The following is a 24831-nucleotide window of genomic DNA, read 5'->3' on the forward strand; positions in this document are numbered from 1 at the left end:
TTCACAAAACAGGCTAACCGTGAGAAGCGCGCGAGGCTTGGCAGAATGGTGAAAAACCACGTTCCTGGATTATGCACAGCACGTATTGGTATTTCTCCACATAATTCTCTAGAATATGACGCTGAGCACGTGTAGCGCGAGGGTCTCGTTGAGCTGACACGACGACTTCGCTGCAGCCGAATTCAGAATACTGCATATGCAGTAAGGGTAGCTATATGAACTTGTTGACAGGTCATCTTATAAGTAGACAAAACGTAGACAGAACGACACAGACGTAGAAGGCACGAGATAACACGCAGCACTGAACCGCTGAACTAGCTGCGCACAGCGTTGTCTAAAAGTCTCCGTGCATCGCACTGAGCTTCCGCAACCGCCGTTGCGCACTCCGAAACAATGGTAACTTCAACACGTTTTTAAATTACAAAACAAGCATATTATTTGCTCCTAATAAAGAAAAGTAAACAATAATTAAACGTAAACGTTTTATTCATTACAATAAAATAATTGTGCAACGTGTGCCACTAAACCTGGCAGTAAGCAACCCTGGGAATCGCACCAGTCGCATTGTTAAAATCGCAATCATGTGAAATGGGCCCTCTAAAAATCGCTCTGCGACGCGTGCGACAGCACCGATTTTTGTCGTTCCAGTCGCATCATGTGAAACAGGCTTGAGTCAAGAAATATGATGCATTCATGTAAACGCGGCTTATGACTGCCTCTGTTGTCTGAACTGTTCGGTGAACGGGCGCCGCCGTGGCCCCAAGCATGGGATGACATCGCAGCCATATGGCTGCAAGGTTTGTCGCCAATGTGCGCACACCCCCACGCGCATGTCCGCGTTCTCCCACGCACCCACTCGCGCAGCGCTACTGGCATGGCGCCTCCTCTCCTTGCTCCCCTCGCCGGTGATCACCGCGTTCCTGCGTCGACCACGGACTGCGCCCGGACACTCATGAGCCAAGTCTACGCCTTGAGGCCGTTCCGTTGTGATGCTGCCCGAGCAAAAAACGACTAGCAAAATACAACGCTACGAGCGCGTTGGTGCGACACTTGGCAGGGTATTCATTTACACGTTTGTGCGGATGACATTTTTTTGGTGTCTCATAAGCACCTACACTTACTTTATTAATCGTTACAAAGTTATTTGTGCCCTCCCGAAAGCTTACTTGAGACTATACGTGCTTCGTCGACCGTCTGCCAAAGGGCACATCTCGTGTTTTTGCAAAATCTTGCTGTTTGCATTTCACTATGTATGCCGTAGCGAGTTTATTCCCCCGATATACTCGTATAAATAAGCATGTGATGACTAAATTGGCGAAGAACACATTGAGCGAGTCGTGTCTTCCACAGCAAGTGCCATGGGATGGTGGCGCAAGGTCAGTAACCGACGCTACGGATTACGAAAAAAAAAAGCTAAATTATCATGTACAAAGTGGACTGGATGTTTTTCTTTCTAGACCACACACAGTTTTTGAAAATCGCCTGTCGCCGATAACATTTTAATCCTTGACCTGGACTACGCAATGACGCGGCATTACTTGCACCAGAAATCGAAACGCGTCATCAAATAATTTAAAACAACTCATTCATTTTAATTAGTTTACAGCAGATATTGCAACTTACGAATTGTAATGGGCGCGTTCAAAAGGCCCATATATATGTGTGATGGGAGTAATGTCGTGTGAGCTATGTCCGCCAGGTAGAGTAATCCAGCTTAAGGACTATGTTTACGCCATCCGCCACACGCGATATGTAAGCATTCTGTACGGCCTAAAACAATTGAACACCTCGTATGTTCATCCCACTGTGATGCGCGTCCCATCATGGAATTCTGACATGTCTTGTTTTCTGGCAGCCCATATTATAAAATCAAGCTTCTGATACTTTTAGAAAGGGAAGCTTTGCGCTTCTGCCTTAAACTCCCCAAGTTTCTGAATATAGTGCTTACAAAGTAGATTCTGCAATCTTAGTGAAAACGTTCCTAAAGTTTTGCAGTACTCTGCAGAGACGATCAATGTATGTTTTAATTTGGGAACCAAGTACATGTTTTGATAAACTCATTGGTCACGAATACGCCAATACTCAAATAGCATTTGTAGAGGCAGAACTAGAGCCATTGAATGTGCAGATTCGATTCGACCAGTCAATCCAATTCGAACCTTTGATTGAACCCACGATATTTTCCCCCATAATATTAACTATTGTAAATTCTAAATTTATATGATAAGCTACAAGATTACCTTGCAGAACTGGAAACAAGCTGTACAATAACTACTTATACTTAGCCACGCGACGAGAAGGTTGGTGTAGACATCGTCTCTCCTTATCTTCATTGGCTTTTTTTCATTTGTCGTCCTGGTTATAGGCATATTTTCACAGCACAACTACTGGTTATTGTTTTAGCAGTACGCAAACTTCCCACGAAGGAGCGAATCATCAGCTGTCATATTTACAGACTCTTTTTCGGTGTGTTCTTCACTGTCTACGACAACGAATACAACTTTGTTAAAATTATTATCCTGAGTCGACCGCCAACCTTGTGTCTGCCGTGCTTTAAAAAAAATCAGCTACTAACCAACAACTCTGTTAAATGTGTTGCGAAATGCCCTACCAACTTCCGAAATATCCGTTTACTATGGGTACCAGGCCACCGTGGTTTCTATTTAATGTAAATCGCAGATTTCTTAGCCACAAGGTCTCTAAGTGGAGCCATTGCAGCGCAAAGAAACGCCCACAAAGAAGACAGCACACCACGGGCGCAACTCTCAAGAGATTTATTGGTTCGCCCAGAAGAAACAAGAAAGAATAGATATACACAACATAGCGCATGTGTACACAATCTTCGTAGCAAAGAAGACGAAAATTCAGGAAGGCGTGTTCCGCTACCAAATAAGCAGATCGGCGTGTCACTGGCGCAATCCATGCCTCTGTTGCTGATAGGAAAAGCTTCCAAAAGTTCACGAGCAGTAGTATCCTGACCTCTGCCCAGAATGTTTAGCTGAGGGAACCGTGGTTCACACTTGTAGGCCAGGCAATGTGCAGCCAGATGCGCATTGGCTGTATTAATTATTGGATGCATCCTTCTTGGATGCATCCTTGTTACGTAGGCCCTCCAAGCAGCGGCTGAGCAGCACCAAAGAGTTGTTAATGCAGTCAGCTTCGCGAAGCCGTGACCCATTACTGCCCGCTTTGGATTGTCTCTCCGAAGCCGCCAGGTCACAGAGCATCATTGTGTTGACGTGCCAGTTTTGGGTTTCCAACCTTGAGCTCACAAGCCGGACCATGAAGACGCAGTGGCTGCGGCTCGAGCTGCGGTTGAGCCGAGTCTCGGCAAAAGTCTGGTTGTTGCGCGCCAGGCAGAAGAGCCGGTACGCCTCATCAGCCGAGTGCATGGGCACTTTGATGTGCCAGCGCACAAATGCGCGCTTCGCCCGGTCATCACCCAGCTTGACAATGTTGCGCCACTGGCCGCATTTCTTCTTTGTGGCTGCCTCAGCTGATGGGAGTTAAGTTCAGTTAAGTGGACTACAGTCCAATATAAATAACTAACTGAGCTTGGAAACTTTAGGGAAATTTCATGAATCCCTAACACCTCCGAGCATGAAAAAATACCTTTGAATCTATGAGGTCACACTAACGTGCCGGTGCTGAACTTGCCAAAAGTGTTTTAATGCAATGTTGCGTTTTCATCTTCTGTTAATTTCTTAATGAGAAAGCAAAGAGAATAGTTGTAAAAGAACGCCGTCAGTCTAAACCCAATTAGTCTCTATAGTGTCCCTTAAAGCCGAGACAAGCGCAATAGGTAAGCATACTTGTGCTTCGTCATATTTGCTGTAACAGCTATGTAGTAGCGACTCATCGCTGCTATTTGAGGCCATGTGGAAGGTGCTGAAGTCCACAGTGCTGCGGGCCGCCTTATCGTCCAGTAATTTGCTTTTGCGCAAGAGCGCAGAGGCCTCCTCTTCTGCGCCGAGCTGGAGGACGTCGTCAAAGCAGTCGGGGCGCGCTGGTGCCCCCTTGCACACCTGAGTAGTGAGATGCAGAAAGGGGAATACATTCAGGTCACCGATAGATTAAGTGCTGAGAGTTCGTACCAACTCAATAACAGGTCGGTGAGACAATAAAGGTAGCCTCCCAATTGACTGACGACCCAAGGTTCTTTGCAGACAATGTTTGATATGCCGATGTGTATTCAGTGACTGGTGGACAAGCATATCTGCCTGATGTTTCTCGTTGTAAATGTGAAAAATATTGGATCTTTTTCGTGAATATGCCAATGCTCAATGCGATTTGTAGATTGGGACAGCAAAGCATTTTTCTGGTATTTATATGTGTCGTCCTTAAGGAGTTCAACTTAAGGTAGCAAGGAACAGTTTCATGGGGGGCTACATGGGCGGGGGGGGGGGGGGGGCGAGGTGTTACCTACCCCGAGGTAGTTAACAAGCCGCGTATGGACAATCACATGCAAATATTGAGAATTGTAGCTTCAGACAACGCTGTCAAATGGTTGCACTACTGTGCAGTAGAACTATCTTGGTTGAGGCCCTGGAGGAGTTTTCATTTCCTTCAAATTCAGTCTGAACAACATGGCTATGGATGCATTCTTTTCCCTGACAGTGAGGGAGCAGGCGTGCACAGCCTTGTGCAAGTTTATGTCGTGCAAGCCACAAAGTCTCGTTCTACACAAAAATATATCGGCAGGTACCGAATATTAGCTTATAATATACGAATTAGTGAGAAGCATTTTAGATTTACTTCATATTATACGCGATAACTCATTCTAGCAGTCTACACATCATGGTTTGACTGTACATAAAGCACGCAGAAATTGAAGTGTAGACGTGCAACGAGCTGAGTGGTGAGGCTGTCTGTCTCCAAAGTGCGCACGGCCAATGTGAGGCACAAACTCAACGCACAGCGGAAGCAGAGGGTAAGCAAAGTTATTTCCTTGCAAAAATGTCATGATGTGATGCCTTCCGTGAATAGGTGAGGCGCGAACATCGAAGTTGCTGATCAATACTACAAGAGTTGCAACTATGAGTAGCTGCCGACAGTACAGAAGCCGGACAATAACAGTCTGCAAGTTACACTGAGAGAAGTGCCAGCTGGGCCAGTTTGTTCTATTTTAGATGTGCAGTGTTATTTAATATTTGGAGGGAAGTACGTAGAAGTATTTGATTGCTTTTCAGTATTGCCTCAATTACTTTCGTAGGGCAGGAACTGGTGACTAAGGAAGTGCATTTTGATTAAATAGTGATCAGTTACTTTTTGCTGTAAGGTGGACAAGTCTGTTCTAGCGCAAGGTAGAGTTCAAGAAGAGATATGGGAAGTGAAGAGTCCCTGACCCGAGATCCAATCAGCTTGACTAACCTTTCAAGGGTGGGCTGCACGACTCCTGGGTCATGCGGTGGACTCTGCATGGTGTGGGTCTTGCGGCAAGCGGTAGGGCCACACGCAAAGAGCTACACATGGGCTCCACGTACGAAGGCATCAAGTACATTCCGCACCACCTCCTGAAACAGCTGCGTCTGGCTGCAGCCCTCTGGAAACACCTGGGCGCAGAGGAGGATGATGTGAAGTGAAAACAAATCGAGGTAACGTAGTAAGAGAGGAGTTTTCGGAGACATTGAGGAATAACTAAACAAATCATTGGGAAAGCTGCGCATGTTTTTGTTGTAGAAAGGATGATGAAACTGAAGAGACTCGCAATAACAATGCCGTTTTCTGCAAATCTCACCTCTGAATTGAGGGGTAAGCAGTGGCAAAACCTCGGCATTCAATGCACACTGCTGGGATAAATGGTACGTGCGTAAAAATTGTATGTGCGCCAACAGAGATATTGCAATGAAGACAGGGCAAAGGGAAATCTGTCCTTGTCATGTCTCCGTTTGATAATTTTGATGTCTAAGCATAACCTCAAATTTCAGTGGATAATTTGTCTGCTAAGACACTTCTGTTGTATTTGACTCTGTGGTGCCGCCATGTATTATATGAGAACTCACGGGGTCTCCCTTAGAACACCGATGGCAGATTGATCTGGTTTTTACCATGCTCTATGCTTGAAATTATGTGGACTTCTAGAAACTGCATCCCAAGTAGGCCCGCCCAAGCCAAACATTCAGCTGCTAGCAGAGCAATCGGGTAAGCCATCTCGATAGCTGTCAGACATCAGTCGCACACTCTGCTCGAAGGTGAGAGAACCTTTTAGCGCTTAGAACGACAGGAAGCAGAGCTAGTTGGTAAGGATCCATTATGCAAAATAGGTGAGGTGTGCAAACCGGACACAAGAGAAGTGCACCACACGAACGTCAAATCGTCCGATTGTCCCATCGCAGTGGTCCGTCAGTGAAGTTCACTTCTCCTGTGTCCTGTCTGCATGGCTCACACCCTTTTTTTTTGCATAAACTATTAGCGCTCTGAATAAAACTGACAAAAATGTTCAGAGTACTCCCTTACGTGTGCTTCCAGAGCACGAAAAAATATCCAGTCACATATAATTAGAAATGCCTTCTTAGCGCCGTGGAACTCAGCGTAAGGCATTCAAGTAACTACAACAAGAAAAAATATGTTTTTTGAAAAGGCATATTGTCACCGTTGGAAGCATTTAAAGCAGCATAGATTTTACAGCGAAGCTTGCTTTGCCGCGGCCATTCCACTATTTCATTTAGGTAGGTTGGACGAGTTCTCGCTGAATAAATTTGACACACTTAAAAAAAAAAGCGCGGCCGCCAGCAGGAATTCAACATCGGCACCCTCTTGCAGCAACCCGACTCCCGAACCATTAGGCCACATACGCCTTTTTTCTTCATGGTATTTATTACAAATACAAGGGTGAATCAAAGTAATTGACCGCAGTTTTAGTAGCCAAACCAACCTAAGTAAATGTAGCTACAAATATACGACACTTATTGCGGTTTCAATTTACTGGGAGGCAAGGTAGTGATACCAGACGTCGGACCTAAATAGGTGGCTGTACATATTTTGTCCGACGCGAACTGACACAGTAAAAGCAGGGAAAAAACGGCAAAACAAGACAAGTACACAGGACAAGTGCCGAGGTCAGCGCCTGACCTGCGCACTTCTGTCTGGTTTTGCCGTTATTTTTGCGCTGCTTTTATTGTAAATACTAATTCGGCCAGTTTTACACCTTACAACAAATATTGTACGCTGCAAACACTGGCTGTAAAACTCACCTTGGTACAAAACGTTTGATTATTGTCCAGAGTGGCGGTGGTGGACTGTACAGTTGTTTTATCACATGCATAGAACGCAGGACTCGTGAAGGCCCTGCCCGTAACTCCTGGTCAAATACGCAGGTAGACCTTCACCGCTGAGCCTGCAAATAAACCTCGTGTTGCCACACCATGCACCAACTCGGAGCATAACTTAATTCAACATTTCATTTGCAGTGAAAATGCCCTTTATGAATTAACTATTAAACCTCCGCGATTGAGCTGCCCATGTAGCGGAAAATCCGGCGTCAGACGTCGTTTCGTCAGACATTTTCAAACCATATACCCAGGCCTTCCCTTTGACGCAATGAAGTGCCTGAACTAATTCAACGTCTCAAGCTAAAATACGTAGAAAAATCGTAAACTACGACTTGCACACAGCCTTCAGACATGATAGCTCTCGGAATATAATTTGATTATACGAAAAAGCACTCCTGTTACGCGAAAACTTAAACCCCCTAAGACAAACCCAGCGCGGCTTTCACAGACCGGTCGCGGCGTCCACCATGTTGCATGTGCCGGCGAGATGGGCGTCTTCGGGCCTACGGAGCGGCGCGCCCGGTTAATTGCAATAGAGAGTTTTAATTTGTCCGCTATTCTGGCAAACCGGGGTGGTTTGGGCTGATTACCGGATGGTCGGGGGGCGTAAACGTGAGCGGTGCAGCCGCCTGGTGTTGCAGAGCTTAACCAGATAAACGCAGAGCTAAAATTGCAGTAACCTACTTTATTCTGCTTCGCTGCTGGTACAAATTTTCGGCAGCGGCGTGATTGTCTTCACTATCACGCCACTGTGGAAAACTTGCTTCCCAGCTAAGGAAAATATAGTAATTGGCTCTGTTTAGGTGGTTGAGCTTTGCACCACCAGCTGGCGCCACCAACCTGGCAGCTCACGTTTACGCCCCCGACCATCCGGTAATCCGCCCAAACCGCGCGGTTTGCCGGAGTAGCGGACACGCTAAAAGTCTAGTAACTCCAGCTGGCGCTCGCCTCCGCCGCCTTCCTGCCCATGCAAGACGCCGTGGTTCGACCAAAAAGCTCACCTTCGTGCATAGCGCTCACGGTAAGCGTCTCCGGGTAAACAATACTGTTACATACGCTCCAGTTGCCGAGAAGCGCGAGGAGCAATCACGGAGCTGTGAATGCTATTTCGTTACACGCTTAAAGGCTAGCATTAGGCCTCCTCCAAATTTTTGAAGAGCGCCGTGCGCGGTGCTGCACAGGTTCACATCGTACAAGTGCAGAGCCACTCCTGCATGCCTCGTAACCCTGTCGCAAGATGAGAAGTGCAGCGCTCAAGGAGCTTCGTCTTCTGCAGACAATAAGGCTTTCTTTTTCGGGGCTAACGCACGTGTAACAAAGGGGAACGTATTGCCCTCCTTTACTGAAGTAATCGTGGGAAGTTCTAGAAATGTAAACGGAATAAAATGCACCTTAAGAGAAAGCTGCTCAATAAAAAGCCGTTGAGCTCATTAGAAGGCTTCATCAATGTATCCCGACTACAATAGACATCAAACTGGTACCCCGTTTCCTTAAGACAGCCAGAGGAAATCACGCCGCTAAAGCTGAAAGTTAACGTCCGTATACTGTGAATCAACTAAGGGTGCACCACATTGTATGTTATCAAGAGTGTGCATGTCAGCTGCTCTTCTAAACTAGCCAGTAAACAACACCAGTGCGCTACTGGCCTTAAGTAAAATTTAATAGCACGGTGCAGGCCACGCTCACTGCATGAAAATGAGGACGGAAGTGCTACATTGCCTGAACTAGTGTAGAGAACGCAAACAAATAGGAGAGTCTACATTGAAGTGATGCTGAGCCGAGTATAAAATGGGCAAATGCATAACGAAAGCAGAGCAAGGCATGATATGAGCAACCAAAAAGCCCAAAGTACGGAAGAGGGAACACTCCAAGGAGCTCCAAGCAATTTATTGAACCGTGAAGTAAGTACACACAACCGAGCTTTTAAGCAGCCTTTCCACCAATGTACCCTAAGCGCTAGTGTTATTATAGCCACCTTGCCATGCTGCTCCACTGTCACGGTGGGAAGTAACCCTGCCGAAACCGGGATAAATGTGACACCATAGCCAGACATCACACCATTACTCGAGCACCCCAACACGGCAAACACGCCTGGCAGGAGTGACAAATGCAAGTAAAGAAAGAGAAGGACATGATACGAAGGCAAACAGACAAGATTCAAATTAGTTTCTCTGTACTTCTAACCATATGGAAAACTACCTGCTTCTTGGCCAATCCCCCCCCCCCCCCCCCCATAATTGGTACGCGCCACTGTTGAGGACAAGACAAGACATGCGAAAAAGGAAGACGAAGAGAGTGCGCGGAGACGCCATCTTGTAGAAGGGGCGCGCGCATGGAAGGACGTGATGGCCGGGGCGCAGCTGATTGCCGGCACCGGAACTACCGCTGTCCCGGACCTACCCAACGAGCCAGGTCAGCGATCACTCCACTGAACGTGGACGCGCGAAGGCTGACTGCAGCCAGTCACCGTCCACTCTAGGGATTTCAGCTGGGTGGGTGTGGACCAGCGCCAGCCGGCACCAATCCAGTTCAGCTATAGCGCGACAGCTCCCGAGCGACTGCCTTCGTCATGTCAGCCGGGGCACTGGTGACGCCGGACATCAGCGACATCTGATCACGACCGGGTTGGGACGATATCCTCGACGGACATAACGGGTACTGTAAGCGCTCCGACGCTAGAGTAACGATCTCCCCACAGACGTTGGTTAATGCGGAGGGTGTGAACACAGAACCTGCTTAGGAAGGACGCCTGCCGTGTACAATCAGTGTTGTATTTATATGTGTGCATTATAATCTACTCATGCAATCAATGTTGAAGGCCCAACGCCGGATCTCTGCAGTCTTGTTTGGGTCGCTCCGTAGAAACCATTTTTGCTTACACTCACTAGAAACCCCGACTTGAAAAATGGCATGTCAGAGACTGGCAACTACGAGACACTATAGACGAGGGAAAGGTTAACAGCTGACGCTGTAATGGGAACAATACCACGCAAGAGTGTCAATCGAACCATCTACTTTGGTGTCCTTGAACCAAGTTGCGGAACTAATTAGGCAAGTGCTTCGTAAAATTTGCCCCTGCGGGATCGTATGTACAAATGTGGTGCATTGAAAGTTCTGCAGCACGTAAGATGTTATGTTGAGCGAGCAGCAAGAAGCTCCCACAAGCTACACAACTACAATGTCAGTGGTTAGTTCAAGTCCACTTATGCCGCGATGAAGGCAATACTTTTCTGTGCTGTGATTCTAGCATTTGACTCGATAACTGCAGAGCATAGGCGCTTTTTTTAAATTTAAGGTGCACATAACATTTCCAACAAGCTATGCCGTACAGAGAAACGAGACACCATTAAGGTAAAGAAATAAAGACATAAAATACAACCAACAGCATGGGAGGGGCCTCAAAATGCCTGTCAGTGCAAAATAAATTGAACTGGTTTCCCAGAGGGTCAAGGTGCATCGACCTCGCTTTAAATTGAGTTTTAAAGCATTAACCATAGACAACAATGCACGTTAAATGTTGATTACCAGTTACCAACATTTGTATTTGTGTGCACTAATATTAAATTGGCAAACGGCAGCCATATAAACAAATGCCAGGGTTAATCACGCTGGCACTAACGGTGCTAAAACAGATCTGAATATGCCTTGCAGAAAGTACAACGAAGGCTTCAAGGTGATAAAAACAAAATGATAAGAAGTGAATGAGAAAATTATAGCCATGAAGTGCTGCCAGAAATCTGTTGGTTCTGCTCAGCATATTCTTTCTGAACTACACGTACAAACGTGTTGGGTGCTGTAAGGGAACATTACCGATGTTGTATCGGCCTGCTGCAAGTTTTGCAATAGCAAGCATTGAATTTCTGCTTATACTTTGCACAGCGCACTGTGGATAGCGAGCGCACATTCGTAACGGCGACATGCCGCCGCGTCCAAGGCAGCTGTGGACCCTGAATAGAAGCAACGCAAGCATGCCGAGGCTGAGCACATTCAACGGGCGAATGAGAGTGCCGACAAGCGACAAGTACGCGCCAGCCACGCCATGAAAACTGCGACCTCTTGCGGGACATCCACCTCACCCAAACGTGTGATTCGTAACGTGCGCGCCAGGAATCGCAGGACGTTGAGCAGCGCTCGGGAGCCCAGTACTTTAATGGAAGAGAGCCGGCCAACACTGCTGCGTGGCTGCCGGGGAATGCAACGAGCCTCCCCTACGCAACAGGGCTGAGAAGGCATGGGCTAAGGCGACCCGGTGTTGATCGTAATGCGCCGCATTCAGTTTCCTGTGCTGCTCTCTTGCGCACGCTGCTGGAAACGTTTTGGGAGGGCGCTGAGGGTTTCGCTGATTGATGTGTGTACCTGCGCCAATGTTAAGTGCGCGTCGATTGTCCGTTTAGTCGATCGCAAATAATTAATAGTTTCTCCGTGGCAGCATGTAGATTCTGGAAGTCATGTAGCACCGACTATTCTGGATCAGCAGGCCTCTGAAATTACAAAATTAGAGGAAAAGTGCGTGAGCAAGCCATCTGTCTTGCTATCTGAAGAAGAGATACGATTCCTCAATTTATCGAGGTAGATATTGCAGTGCATGTTTTGATCGTGCCTTGGAAAAAAACGTATGCGGTTCATGGACATACACCACCCAATTTTCTGTTTTCTTTGCTGCCGTTGGTTTCCGTTCGTTCGGATTTACCAATGAGTGCTAAAATCAAATCTATTGTCGAAAGCTTAGCGCGGTCTGTGTACCTGTTTCTTCGCCCTTGTTCAGTCGCGCTTACACATTCCATCATGGATAACGTCGTTGACACCGTTGTGCATATTTCGGAGCGAGGCGGTTGTTCGTGCTGCTGTACCGAGCGCACTGTGCGTCTATTGTTCCCATTTGACGCAGAGGTAAACAATGCAGCCTTGGAATGAAGAAATGTGTCGGCATGAGGACACGTACAGACCGACCCACCTACGCAGTGAACGCGACCGGTAGCCGACGGGACCGGTGACGTATATACGTATGTCGGCACAGCACTGTGACGCCGCTTGCCGCTTATTGTGTTCGCCCCGTGCGAAGTGGAGTACATTCATCGTTCGCGATGAAAACACAGTAGTGGAGTTGATAGTAAAAGCTGTTGCCTTCGTCCTAGCTGCTTATTCTTTAGTTCACGTCCGCCGTTAGCAGGGCCACGAGCTCGACGGCGCCAGGCCTCCTTCGCTGAACAAGATCAACATTGGCTGAAACTTCAGGTATATGGCTTGAGAGGGTCGCAGCTTATGCATTTCAACTTAGCTACGTTTCGGCTCATCTAGAGCGTGAATAAGTACGTATACAAGGCGGTGCAGCTATCACGTTGCCGGCTCGACGGCCCATCGCGCTGTGGTCGGCACGCTGATGTATCGGTGCCATCGGCAAGAAATCCCGCCGCAGTACGACAACACGCGCTCGTCGGTTGCAACGCTGTTGGCCTGGTATGACAGTCGGCGAATCGCTGGCGTGAGCGTGTTGTCGGTCTCGGGTCGACTTAGAAATACCGCGCCTTAAACGAGTATGTGAAGTCAGGCACGCGCTGCCATCACTGACAAGTGATGGCCGACGCTGCAAGAAGAATGTCTCTGCAACGTCATGTTCTTGAGTGTCGCCCAAGTGTAACAGCAAGGGTTTTCCGTTACATTTACTTTCTAATAATGAGATGCGACAAGTGGCTCACGGTGCAGTCCCGACGAAGCCGTGGCCCCTTTCTGTTTTGATATGGAGTTGTCTTATAAGCTACGCACGTTTTCGGCACCCTGCCGACGTCGAGCCACCAGTGGAGTTTCAACGTGGTACACGGCACGAGTGTGGGCACCAGAGCGTCCGAGAGCTCTTCATATTTTTGCGGGGGACTTTCCCCCCGATGTCGGGCAGCGCGGCCGCGCGCGCGACCCTAGCTAGACGATTCGGGAATAATCCACTAGGGCAGGGCGCATGCGCCCTCCCGCCGTGAGGAAAGCAGGTGGGATCTTAATGGTATCTTATTTGACGCGCAAACTAAGTGAATAATAAACAAAAATAAGACAGAATGGATACATAAGTAACGTTTACTCGCCGAATATAACAGCCATGTCCGTTGACCTTGTCTGCGTACCTTTCTACATGTATGTCGCCACATCCTTGTGAGGAAATTGAAAAGGATAAAGCCGCCTATACTCAATGATAACTTTGTGCGGCAATGAAGGGAAACCTACGAAGGCAAAGCGCGCAAAAGTGAGAGCGCTTCTGGAAAGAGTCCGGTGTTGTCATCCACGTAGGCTTAAATGGGACAAGAGAGAACATAAGCACTTTAATGACAACAGTTAAGAAAACACCCGACTGATTGTGAAAGTGCCGATTTCGTGGCTTTTCCCTGCCGTGTATTGGCAAACGCGAAACGGACACACATGAAGCTGCGCGGATTCAGCGGCCGTCCCGTGGAACCAGAAGCACTGTCATACGGCGCCAAGTAGTCCGCCAGTGTAACACATATGCAGCAGCCACGCGCCCGCAGCTTTCCCTCCATTGCCACAGAAAGTTGTCCGCGAGTATAGTCGTGCCCTAAGCCATGTGGTGACCGCGGTACGTTTAGGAATGGTGCGAGCGTCCAAACAATTGTAGATGCTGCATTGCATACCACGTGCTCAGTGCTTATACATATAACCGAGATATAGTAATTGCTACCGCTGTGGTCGAGAATATCGTGGTTGCGAAATAGTGATCAGATCGAAACTCTACCGCGAGACTTGTTAGCCTGCACCAGTATCTGCTAGCGTTTCGTGCCGAAAGGAAAAGTTCTTGCATTTCTGGTCTAGTTGTGAAATGCATTACGTGCATCGAACATACAAATTTATTTTTTTAAACAAACCCTGTACGAAAGCCTTTTATCCGAAATAGTATGAAATTTGATAATGTTTTTTATTCGTGGTTTGAAGGTAGTTTCTTTCGAGTACTCGTAATCCATTTGAAATGTTTCCCATTCGAACTCCACTAATAAAATACGAAGGCTCACTTGGAGCAAGGAGGGCGTCCAGTTGTCGACGTAGTCTGAAGTGGTTGGTGAAGCTCCTCCCTTGCCGGCTGAGAAGATTACGCCGAACCCATGTATGGTTTTGCTCGACTTTCCATCGCTGTGAGCCCACACAAGCTGCGATACCATTAAAGTGACAGTATTAGGTTCTCGCCACGGCGCCTGTCGACTTCGCACTGCATGCATATGGGACGAGAAACACCATATTTATCAGTGTATATCAAGCGAGGCGTTGTCTTTCAGCAGGATGGGGTCGTCTGCGTTTAAGTGAAAACACCGAAGAACTGGGAAAACAAGCGGCATTACACATTGAGAGCAGACGCGAGTTCATACGTAAACAAAATGGGGCCGAGATATGTACAGAGTGTTGAGGAGACGGAATCTCGGAGGAAGTGTCGAGTGGAGTAGGAAGCATGGTTTACTGTTCATGCTGGCTTGTGAATGCTAACAGGCGTTCATACGCAGCAAGGAATGACTTAGAACGCGATTGCACACTTTGCTTGTAAGCGCGAAGCTGGACGGCGCCAACACGCATATTATGACAGCAGTTGAACTTTGTCGTTTCATTTACTTGCCTGAAACAAGTAGTTTAAGAAACACTTCGTGTAGGACAAGTTTAGTTCAGTGGGCAGTGTGTGCGACAGACTGATTCCCGCCGTGAGCGTCTGCGGCGCTGGTTGCGCCACAAGGTTAAATTGAGCGAGGTGTTCCACGGTGAAAATTCGTTCGACTTGGGCGGGTACTCAAGAGCTTAAAAAAGGTTGTTAAACAAGAGCAGGGCTGCAGGAAAACACTACAAAAACCTTCGCTTAAAGCGTTGCCCACAGCGCATGGCATCCGCTTAATTCTTCACGGTAGCCGGGCAAGGACAAAGGGTGAGTAAAGAGCGCACCGCAATGAAGGGTATAGTGCTGAATCAAAACCACTTACTTCGATTCAATATGTGTTGGCAGATGCTCCAGTGTAGCGGATAGCCTGCAGAAGTGAAGCCTCGCTTGCGCCTCACAAATGGGAAATGGCAACACAGAAACAACTGTGTGCTATCGCAGGACCGTTCCAACAGCTGTAATCTCGTGCGTCTCGCTTCCACAGCGCCACCTGAGCCGCAGCACTGAGGCTGATTGGTCCCGTTTCTTTCCACCATAACTGAATGATGATTGGTCCCAAGGGCTGGTCAAATGACACGGCGTAACAAGAAAACATGCTGCCGGTGTCCCGACAAGCGCGGGTGGCTCGTTGCTCTAAATGTTCGATTACGCAGGGCGCAGCCGCAAAGGCAGCACATATCTTGGTCGCATGTCGCTCCCGGTGGTTTCCGCTGAGGCTTCAACGGCAACGTTTTACAGCGAAGCTGTTTATGGCTAGGGTTCCATGAAAATTAAAGACGAAAGCCTTTCTAGGCTCATTGTGAAATTTTTGTCAGCAGATCTGACCGCCGGAGTGTCTACTGAAGTGTCATCACACCATATGAAGAAACATTAAAGAATGAAAAATGAGTGATTGTGACAGTTAGTGAATGATAACGTTATAATAGAGATGGGTAGAGGTTAATATTGACTAATGACTTGTAACGACTACTAATCACTCCGAAATGACCAATATGTCTAACGATGTCTTGTAATGACCATAATTGACTAGAAATGTCTAGTTATCTGTAGTAATGACTAAAATGACTAGTAATGACTATGAAATGACCAATATGTCTAACGACGAATCATAACGGCTACATTTGATTAGAAATGACAAAGGACGCTTAGTAACGACCAGTAATGACGAATAATGACTGAAATGACTTGTAATACTACTGGTGACTATGATATGACCAACATGTCTAACAACGGCTTGTGAGGACCACAGTTGATTAAACATTACTGAAAATGCGTAGTCGTGAGCAGTAATGACTAAAAGAAAGAAGAGAACGAGAAGAGGCGAATGATAAGAGGAGGAAGGGAGTAGGCTTTCGCCGTTCACCTCTTAAGAGAAATCTTGAACCCCATGATTTTTCATATGTTGGAGCAAAATTATCGTCAGCAATGGCTCCTGCCACTGGTCGCGCGTTTCTCGCCTTAACCCATAGCTGGGTCGCTGGCGCCCCTCGGCGTAACCGCGCGAACGCGCTCGTGCCACTGGTCGCGCGTTCGTCGGCGTCGCGCTCTTCTTCCAGAGCTGGCTCTGTTGCCGCTCATCATGCCAGCGTTCCCATACTGCCCCTCCCTCTGGGAAGGCACTCACGGCAGTGGCCAACTGTCAGTCAGTGCGGTGATTTCGATCTCAAATTCCTTGCCTCAATGTACAGTGAAATGAAAGCACGATTGAATGCGTATGTATAAAACAATTTTGTGTGCGTACCCTTCGTCACGATAACCACCGATCGAGAGAATAAATGTATACGCACCTTTGTTCGATATTCCGTGTCACATCTTTGTCGTGTGCTGCACAGCTTCGCTGGTAATACACCTTCACAGAGTGGAATGACTCATGATTTTTTCTCGAACGCTTCGTTATTGCTGTTATTCGAGAATTTCTCACTGGAAATTAATTTTTGCTGCCATAGAAGCATCTTGCTTGTCTATCGTTGCCATTTGATACAGTGAGTGCCGCCATAGACAGATGCTTCGAATAGCCCTGTTTTGGTCATGGGTGTGCGAATGTCCTCATTTCTTGTTTTCCTCTGCGTGGTGGTTCCTCCACTTCTGCTGGTGGCAAGAATGCTGTACGTGTGCACGCACATAAGGCGTTAGCCGTGTGGATACCGCATCGTGGTGGAAACATTCGTCTGAGCGTAACATAGACAAGCTAAACCTATTTAATCTTTTTATTGGGCGCGGACAAACGCCTATGATTTTCAATCGGTTTTTAATAATGACCGCAACTCTGGCTCCCTCCCAATAGCTTGAGGTGTACCGCAAGGATCCACCATCGAGCCCCTCACGTTCTTGATATATCATTAAACACTTGCTTTTACACGAGTCCTCTCACGTCCGCATGTTTGCTGACGATTGCGTCATCTGCTGCAACATCCCTAACACATCTCACCAACAAGCTCTACACACTAAGCTTAACCATGTAATAAACTGGTGGAGACAATAGTTGATGGCACACATGTCTAACAATTATAAATCCGTAACCACTTCCGGCGGTCCTAACACGCTTAACATTCAACATTCAGTTTATGACGTTTCTGTCCAAGTCATACTCAATCAAATACATTAAAATCGCCTTGTCCAGTGACTTGTCCTGGCGTACGCATATACCTAACTTCATCTCATCTGCCAATAACAGGCTGGGTTTGTTAAAACGGAACACGATGCCCCCGAGCATGCGTTTTCTGCAGCTTGTAGCACAACCAATCTTAAATCATTAACGCTGTGGAAGCAATTCTGAAACGCGGCGCTCGATTCATTCATTCCACTTATCAATACCACGTTAGCGTGTGGTCATTAAATGCAGAATTAGGTTTATCACGTTTTTCTCTTCGCCGTCGTATTGCCACGCTGTCTTAGTTCTGCGAATTTTTGGCAGTTTTATCGTGTCTCCCACATCCGTTTATATCTCTCCCTCGGCACTCATCTCAGATCAGACCCGCAGCTAACTTTAAGTAATGATAATGATGATGATCATTCGCATTTGGGCTATCCCCTTTAGTAGCTACTAAGGGGGATAGGCCAGGAATCGGGTAGTAGGAAGTAGCATAAAAGAAATTCATACTTGAAATGAAAATATAAATAAAAAGAAAGAGCAGAAAAACAAAAATCGGACTATCTGTAACAAAATTATGAAAGAGGTATTCGCGTAGGTGAGAGTAAAGACAGCAATAATAAAGAATTTGGAGAATCAGTATAGTGAAATGAATTGGGAACGGAGAAGAGTAAAGCAAAAAACAGCACGGTAATTAATCATTTTATCTTACTGAAAAAACTAAACGCAGTGCAGCAAACATCCCTATTGCCTATTGTGTTGGGGTCCCAAGCGATATTATTACCAGCATATTCAATCCTAGTCCTAGTTCAATTTCGCAAAGTGGAGTCAACTAGTGCTGCCATGCGGGCTTGTTGGCGTGGCATCAAGGAGTACGATTGTCGCGCATACAGACGTGACGCAAGAAGGCACACGAAAGATGGATGCGCTACAATCACACTCTAAGGCAAAGTAGAGCTTCGAGTGACCGCTTTCTCTGGTTTTAATGTCGTCGGCAGGGTAAATAAGTGACGTGTTTCCATTACAAGCATGGAACAGTGAGGACGTCATCAGACCCTTTCACGAAAGTATATTAGAAATTTCATTGTGGTATACGGCAGTGTAATCTGGTATATGAAACTTCTTATTGCAGAGGAGGACACCACCGTTTATTCTACCAAAAACGGAGATGTCGCAAGCCTGAAGATGATCCCATCAATAATTTCGTTAAATCATTTTGTAAGCAAGATTTTCTGCATCTCGATTCAGTCACGTAAGCCTTATTGGTGTTATAGAGGTGGTAGGTCCACTTAGAGACAGTAAAGCTTCTTAAGCGAGTTGGTTGATCCTGGAAAAGGTAAAGGGCTGCAGACGTACAGCTAGCACCTCATCCCAAAAAGATATGAGGGCCGAAGTAGTCCTCTACGTGTATTGGAGGTCCCGCAGCATCAAGGAGGCCGCTTGTATAGGTACTGTGTACCAGTGAATTTTCTGGCCCCGAGCAAACTAGCCAGCCTTTTCCCGCACATTCTTTGCAAACAAAGAAGGCTTGATTGCCAGAAGAAACACGCTAGGTCGTTTTCTAAATGCGCAACCAGTGTCGTTTGTATGATACCGCTGTCGTGTGTGAAGGTCCACACAGGCCAAACAGGGAGGTCGTTAACAACCGAGAGCGGGAGCACGAACTGCCAATAATTATTACAGCCAATGCGCATCTGCCTGCGCATTGCCTGGCCTACAAGTGTGAACCACGGTTGCCTCAGCTAAAGATTCTGGGCAGAGGTCAGGATACTACTGCTCGCGAACTTTTGGAAGCTTTTCATATCACAAAAAGAGGCATGGATTGCGCCAGCGACACGCCGATCTGCTTATCTGGTAGCGAGACACGCCTTCCTGAATTTTCGTCTTCTTTGCTACGAAGATCGTGTACACATGAGCTACGTTGTGTATATCTATTCTTTCTTCTTTCTTCGGAGCGAACCAATAAATCACTGGTGAGTTGCGCCAGTGGTGTGCTGTCTTCTTTGTGCACGTTTCTTTGCGCTGCAATGGCTCCACTTAGAGACCTTGTGGCTTATAAATCTGCGATTTACATTAAATAGAAACCACGGTGGCCTGGTACCCATAGTAAACGGATATTTCGGAAGTTGGTAGGGAATTTCGCAACACATTTAACAGAGTTGTTAGTTAGTAGCTGATTTTTTTTAAAACACGGCAGACACAAGGTTGACGGTCGACCCAGGTTAATAATTTTAACAGAGCTGTATTCCTTGTCGTGGACAGTGAAGAACAGACCGAAAAAGAGTCTCTAACTATGACAGCTGATGATTCGATCCTTCCTGGGAAGGTTGCGTACTGCTAAAACAATCACCAGTTGTTGAGCTGTGAAACTATGCCTATAACCCGGAAGACAAATGAAAAAGGCCAATGAAGATAAGGAGAGAAGATGCCTACACCAACCTTCTCGTCATATGGCTAAGCATAAGCAGTTATTATACAGCTTGTTTCCAGTTGTGCAAAGTAATCTTGTAGCTTATCATCTAAATTTCGAAATTACAATAGTTAATATTATGGGCTAAAATATTGTGGGCTCAATCAAAGGTTCGAATTGGATTGACTGGTCGAATCGAATCTGCACATTCAATGGCTCTAGTTCTGCCTCTACAAATGCTATTTGAGTTTGGCGTATTCGTGACCAATGAGTATATGAAAACATGTACTTGGTTCCTAAATTAAAACATACATTGATCGTCTCTGCAGAGTACCGCAAAACTTTAGGAACCTTTTCACTGTAAGAATGCAGAATCTACTTTGTAAGCACTGTATTTAGAAACTTAGGGAGTTTAAGGCAGAAGCGCAAAGCTCCCTTTCTAAAAGTATGAGAAGCTTGATTTTATAATATGGGCTGCCAGAAAACAAGACAAGTCAGAATTCCATGATGGGACGCGCATCACATTGGGATGAACATACGAGGTGCTCAATTGTGTTAGGCCGTAGAGAATGCTTACATATCGCGTGTGACAGATTGCGTAATCATAGTCCTTAAGCTGGATTACTCTACCTGGCGGACATTGCTCACACGACATTACTAACATCACACACGTATATATATATGGGCCTTTTGAACGCGCCGATTACAATTCGTAAGTTGCAACATCTGCTGTAAACTAATTAAAAAGTGAATGAGATTTTTTAAATTATTTGATGACGCGTTTCGGATTCTGGTGCAAGTAATGCCCGCGTCATTGCGTTGTCCAGCTCAAGGATTAAAATTACACCATCTGCGACAGGCGAGTTTAGAAACTGTGTATGGTCTGGAAAAAAAAACACATCCGGTGAATTTTGTACATGATAATTTAGTTCTTTTTTTTCTTAATCCATAGCGCCGGTCACTGAGCTTGCGCCACCATCCCATGGCGCGTGCTGCGTAAGAAACGACTCGCTCAATGTGTCTTCGCCAATTTAGAGTCCATCACATGCAAATTTAAACGAGTATATCAGGGGAATGAACTCGTTACGGCATACACAGTGAAATGTAAACAGGAAGATCTTGAGAAAACACGAGAAGTGCCCTTTGGCGGACGGTTGACGAAGTATGTATAGTCTCAAGTCAGGTTTCGAGAGGGCACAAATAACTTTGACGATTAATAAAGTTAGTGTAGGTGCTTATCAGACACCAAGAAAGCGATGTCATCTGCACGAGCGCATAAATGTATACCCTGCCAAGTGTCCTTCCAATGTGCTCGTAGCGTTGTATTTTGCTAGTGTTTTTTTTGCGCGGGCAGAATCACAACGGAACGTCCTAAAGGCGTGAGCCTTTAGTGGCTCTTGGGTGCCCGTGCGCAGTCCGTGGTGGACGCAGGAAAGCGGTGATCACCGGTGAGGGGACCAAGTAGAGGAGGCGCCATGCCAGTAGCGCTGTGCGAGTGGGCATGTGGGATTGCGCGCACATCGGCGACAAACCTTGCAGCCTAATGGCGATATGGCTGCAATTGCATGCCATGCCATGCCATGCACTGAAAGATAAGCAGGGTAATATCATCAGCAATATTGAAGGTATAGTAAATGCAGCAGAAGAATTCTATACTGACCTGTACATACCTCCATTAGAAACAGTAATGAACAGGACGCAGAAACTCCTCCTTTAAATAAAGATGAGGTCAGAAGGGCCTTGCAAGACATGAAACGGGGAAGAACGGCAGGAGAAGATGGAATAACAGTCGGTTTAATCATTGACGGAGGAGACATAATGCTGGTGGCTCTTTATGCCAAGTGTCTGTCGGCTGCAAGGGTCCCAGAAAACTGGAAGAATACAAACATTATACTAATCCACAAAAAAGGAGACGTTAAAGAATTGAAAAACTATAGGCCCATTAGCTTACTCCCAGTGTTATGTAAAATATTTACCAAAATAACCTCCGATAGAATAAGGGCAACACTGAACTTTAGTCAGCCAAGGGAACAAACTGGCTTCAGGAAGGGATACTCTACAATTGATCACATCCATGTCATTAATGAGGTAATCGAGAAAGCCCCAAAGCACAATCAGTCTCTCTATATGGCTTTCATAGATGACAAAAAGGCATTTGATTAAGCTAAAATGCCAGCAGTCATAGAGACATTACATTATCAAGGAGTACAGGCCGCTTACACACATACCTTGGAAAACATCTACAGAGATTCCACAGCTACCTTAATTCTACACAAGTAGGAACATACCTATAAAGAAAGGGGTCAGACGAGGAGACACAATCTCTCCATTGCTATTCACTATGTGCTTGGAAGTAGTATTCAAACTATTAAACTGGGAAGGCTTAGGAGTAAGTATCGACGGCAAATATCTCGGCAACCTTCTGTTTGCACGTGACATTGTTCTGTTCAGCAACACTGCGGACGAGTTACAACAAATGATTCAGGACGTTACCAGAGAGAGTGTAAGAGTGGGGCTGGAGATTAATATACAGAAGACTGATAATTATCCATAGCTGGGCAAAGGAACAAGAGTTCAAGATCGCCACTCAGCCTCTACAGACTGTGAAGGAGTACGTTTATCTTGGTCAATTACTCGCAGGGGGCCCTCTTCATGAGACGGACATTTGCAAAAGAATAAAAATGGGTTGGAGTGCATATGGCAGACATTGTCAGATCCTGACTGGAAGTTTTTCACTATCATTCAAAAGCAAGGTGTATAATCAATGCATTCTACCGGTGCTGACATATGGGGCAGAAACTTGGAGACTGATAAAGATGCTTGAGAATGAGCTAAGGACCGTGTAAAGAGTGATGGAACGAAGAATGCTCGGCATAACGTTAAGAGACAGAAACAAAGCGGTTTGTATCAGAGAGCAAACGAGTGTAGCCGATATTCTAATTGACATTAAAAGAAAAAAAAATGGAGCTGGGCAGGTCATGTAATACGGAGGCTAGATAATTAGCCGGTGGACCATTAGGGTTACAGAATGGGAGGCACACTCGAGGATGGCAGAAGGCTAGGTGGGGCAATGAAATTAGGAAACTTTCGGGCGCTAATTTGAGTCAGTTGGCGCAGGACAGGGGCAAATGGAGATCGCAGTGAGTGGCCTTCATCCTGCAGTGGACATAAAATAAGGTGATGATGATGGTGATGACACATAACCATCATAAATGCAATCACAGTGACTTGTGGCCTAAAATAATCAACAATAGCGTGGCTGCAAACAGCACCAGACAACACATAAGATGAACAAGAAAACCGAGATGATCAAACAACCAAAAATTTAATGAACACGCTGAGTAAATACTGAGTGATGAGCAATAAACCGAACACACACAAAAAAGCAAAAACTAATGTGTGTTTCCCGACAGGAAACGCCTCCATCTCTAACAGAGGCCATGTTGACACAAGATTCTCACAGCATTTTTAGATCTACAGCTTCCACAATTTCTCTAGGCAGCTGATCACCAGATGTACACAGAATGCTAGCTCCTTCCTCTACCATGCGCGCTCAGATGTGGAGACTTCTAAGATTGTATTGTAGAGGAAGAAGCTAGGTGCTTACAGGAATTATGGAAGCTGTAGACCTAAAAATGCTGGGAGAACCTTGTGTTAGCATGGCCTCCATTGGAGATGGATGCGTTTCCTGTACACAAATTTTTGCTTCCTTTTGTGTATGTTCGGTTCATTGCTTGTCAGCCAGCATTTACTCGGCATATTTCACAAATTTTAAGTTGTTAGTGCACCTTATGATTGTCTTGTGCCCTAGCAGAAAGGCGTTCATGTTCGTAGCCCAGCTTATGCTCGCTGCCACGGGATAGCACCCTGTGGGCTCATAAAATATTCACAGAACATGTCCCTTACGCTAGCTGCAGACCTGCTGTAGTTGTGGCCTACAGGTGGCTGCAAGGGAAACAACGCTTGACCACCACTTGCATGCTGCTGGCACTGGTTGCCTCGTCCTCGTGGCTGCGGGATTGGTAGACCGGATCCTCTCGCAGAAAATTATGGAGGACACAGCAGGCCATCACCACGTAGTCGACGTTTTCAGGTAGTAGGTTGATGGGACGACGAAATACCCTAAATCTTGACACCATGATGCCAAACGTCTTCTCGATACACCTCCTGAAATGGAAAAAACAACATGTTAGCTTGCATTATAACTTTCTCACTACAGTGTAAAGCTACTGCCTAGAACATTTACCTTGCCCTGCTGAGCCGGTTGTTAAATATCCTTTTCTCCTCAGTCTGATGCCTCCCCGAATAAGGCTGCAAGAAGTCTTGCCGTAGTTGGAAGGCCTCGTCTCCCACAAAAACATAGGGACCTAATGTACTTGTGTTGGGCAAAGCCTGTATGGGAGGGAGGCCAAGGGCGCCATTTTCAAGGCACTTTCCAAATCTTGAAGCACTCAGTGTGCCTCCATCACTCTGCCTGCCATATGCACCGACATCGACAGCAACAAACTTCAAGTTGCTGTCAGCCACGGCCATCAGCACTATAGAATAAGTGCCCTGTAAAAACAATGCGCCAAAATGAAAACACCTCATTGTACATAGACTGTAAGCTATTTATTTATTCGCATTATTTGATGAGTTTGCTATATGTGCCCAGAGGTTGTTATTTGTAGCACTGGGCCATCACTACCAAAATAAACTGTATAGACAGTGAACATTACTCAAGCAAAATAAAACTAGAATGACAGCGTCAGTAATTTATTAACAATCACATGTGTCAGTCATTAGTAGAAAGACAAAGGATGAAAAATACATTGTACTGGGCGTAGTGTCGCTATTTAACAGGTCTGCATCATGAGCGCACATCATGCAGATATACCATATCCATTATAATAATAGCCTGCATATATAATGATCCTAATTAAAC

General features: G+C 46.2%; 1 long non-coding RNA gene and 1 pseudogene across 1 annotated transcript; both read right to left on the reverse strand.

The window, feature by feature from the left end:
• Positions 1-2757: 2757 nt before the first annotated feature.
• On the reverse strand, positions 2758-15414 carry LOC135917562 (uncharacterized). Its single transcript, XR_010569328.1, has 5 exons — positions 15230-15414; positions 14282-14416; positions 7194-7336; positions 5371-5552; positions 2758-4025 (listed from the first exon to the last, which is right to left on the reverse strand). It is a non-coding gene; the product is annotated as an uncharacterized lncRNA (long non-coding RNA).
• Positions 15415-23729: 8315 nt separating this feature from the next.
• On the reverse strand, positions 23730-24461 carry LOC135917552 (uncharacterized; annotated as a pseudogene).
• Positions 24462-24831: the final 370 nt, after the last annotated feature.

Source organism: Dermacentor albipictus, chromosome 5, assembly GCF_038994185.2.
Source record: "Dermacentor albipictus isolate Rhodes 1998 colony chromosome 5, USDA_Dalb.pri_finalv2, whole genome shotgun sequence".
NCBI lineage: Eukaryota > Metazoa > Arthropoda > Arachnida > Ixodida > Ixodidae > Dermacentor > Dermacentor albipictus.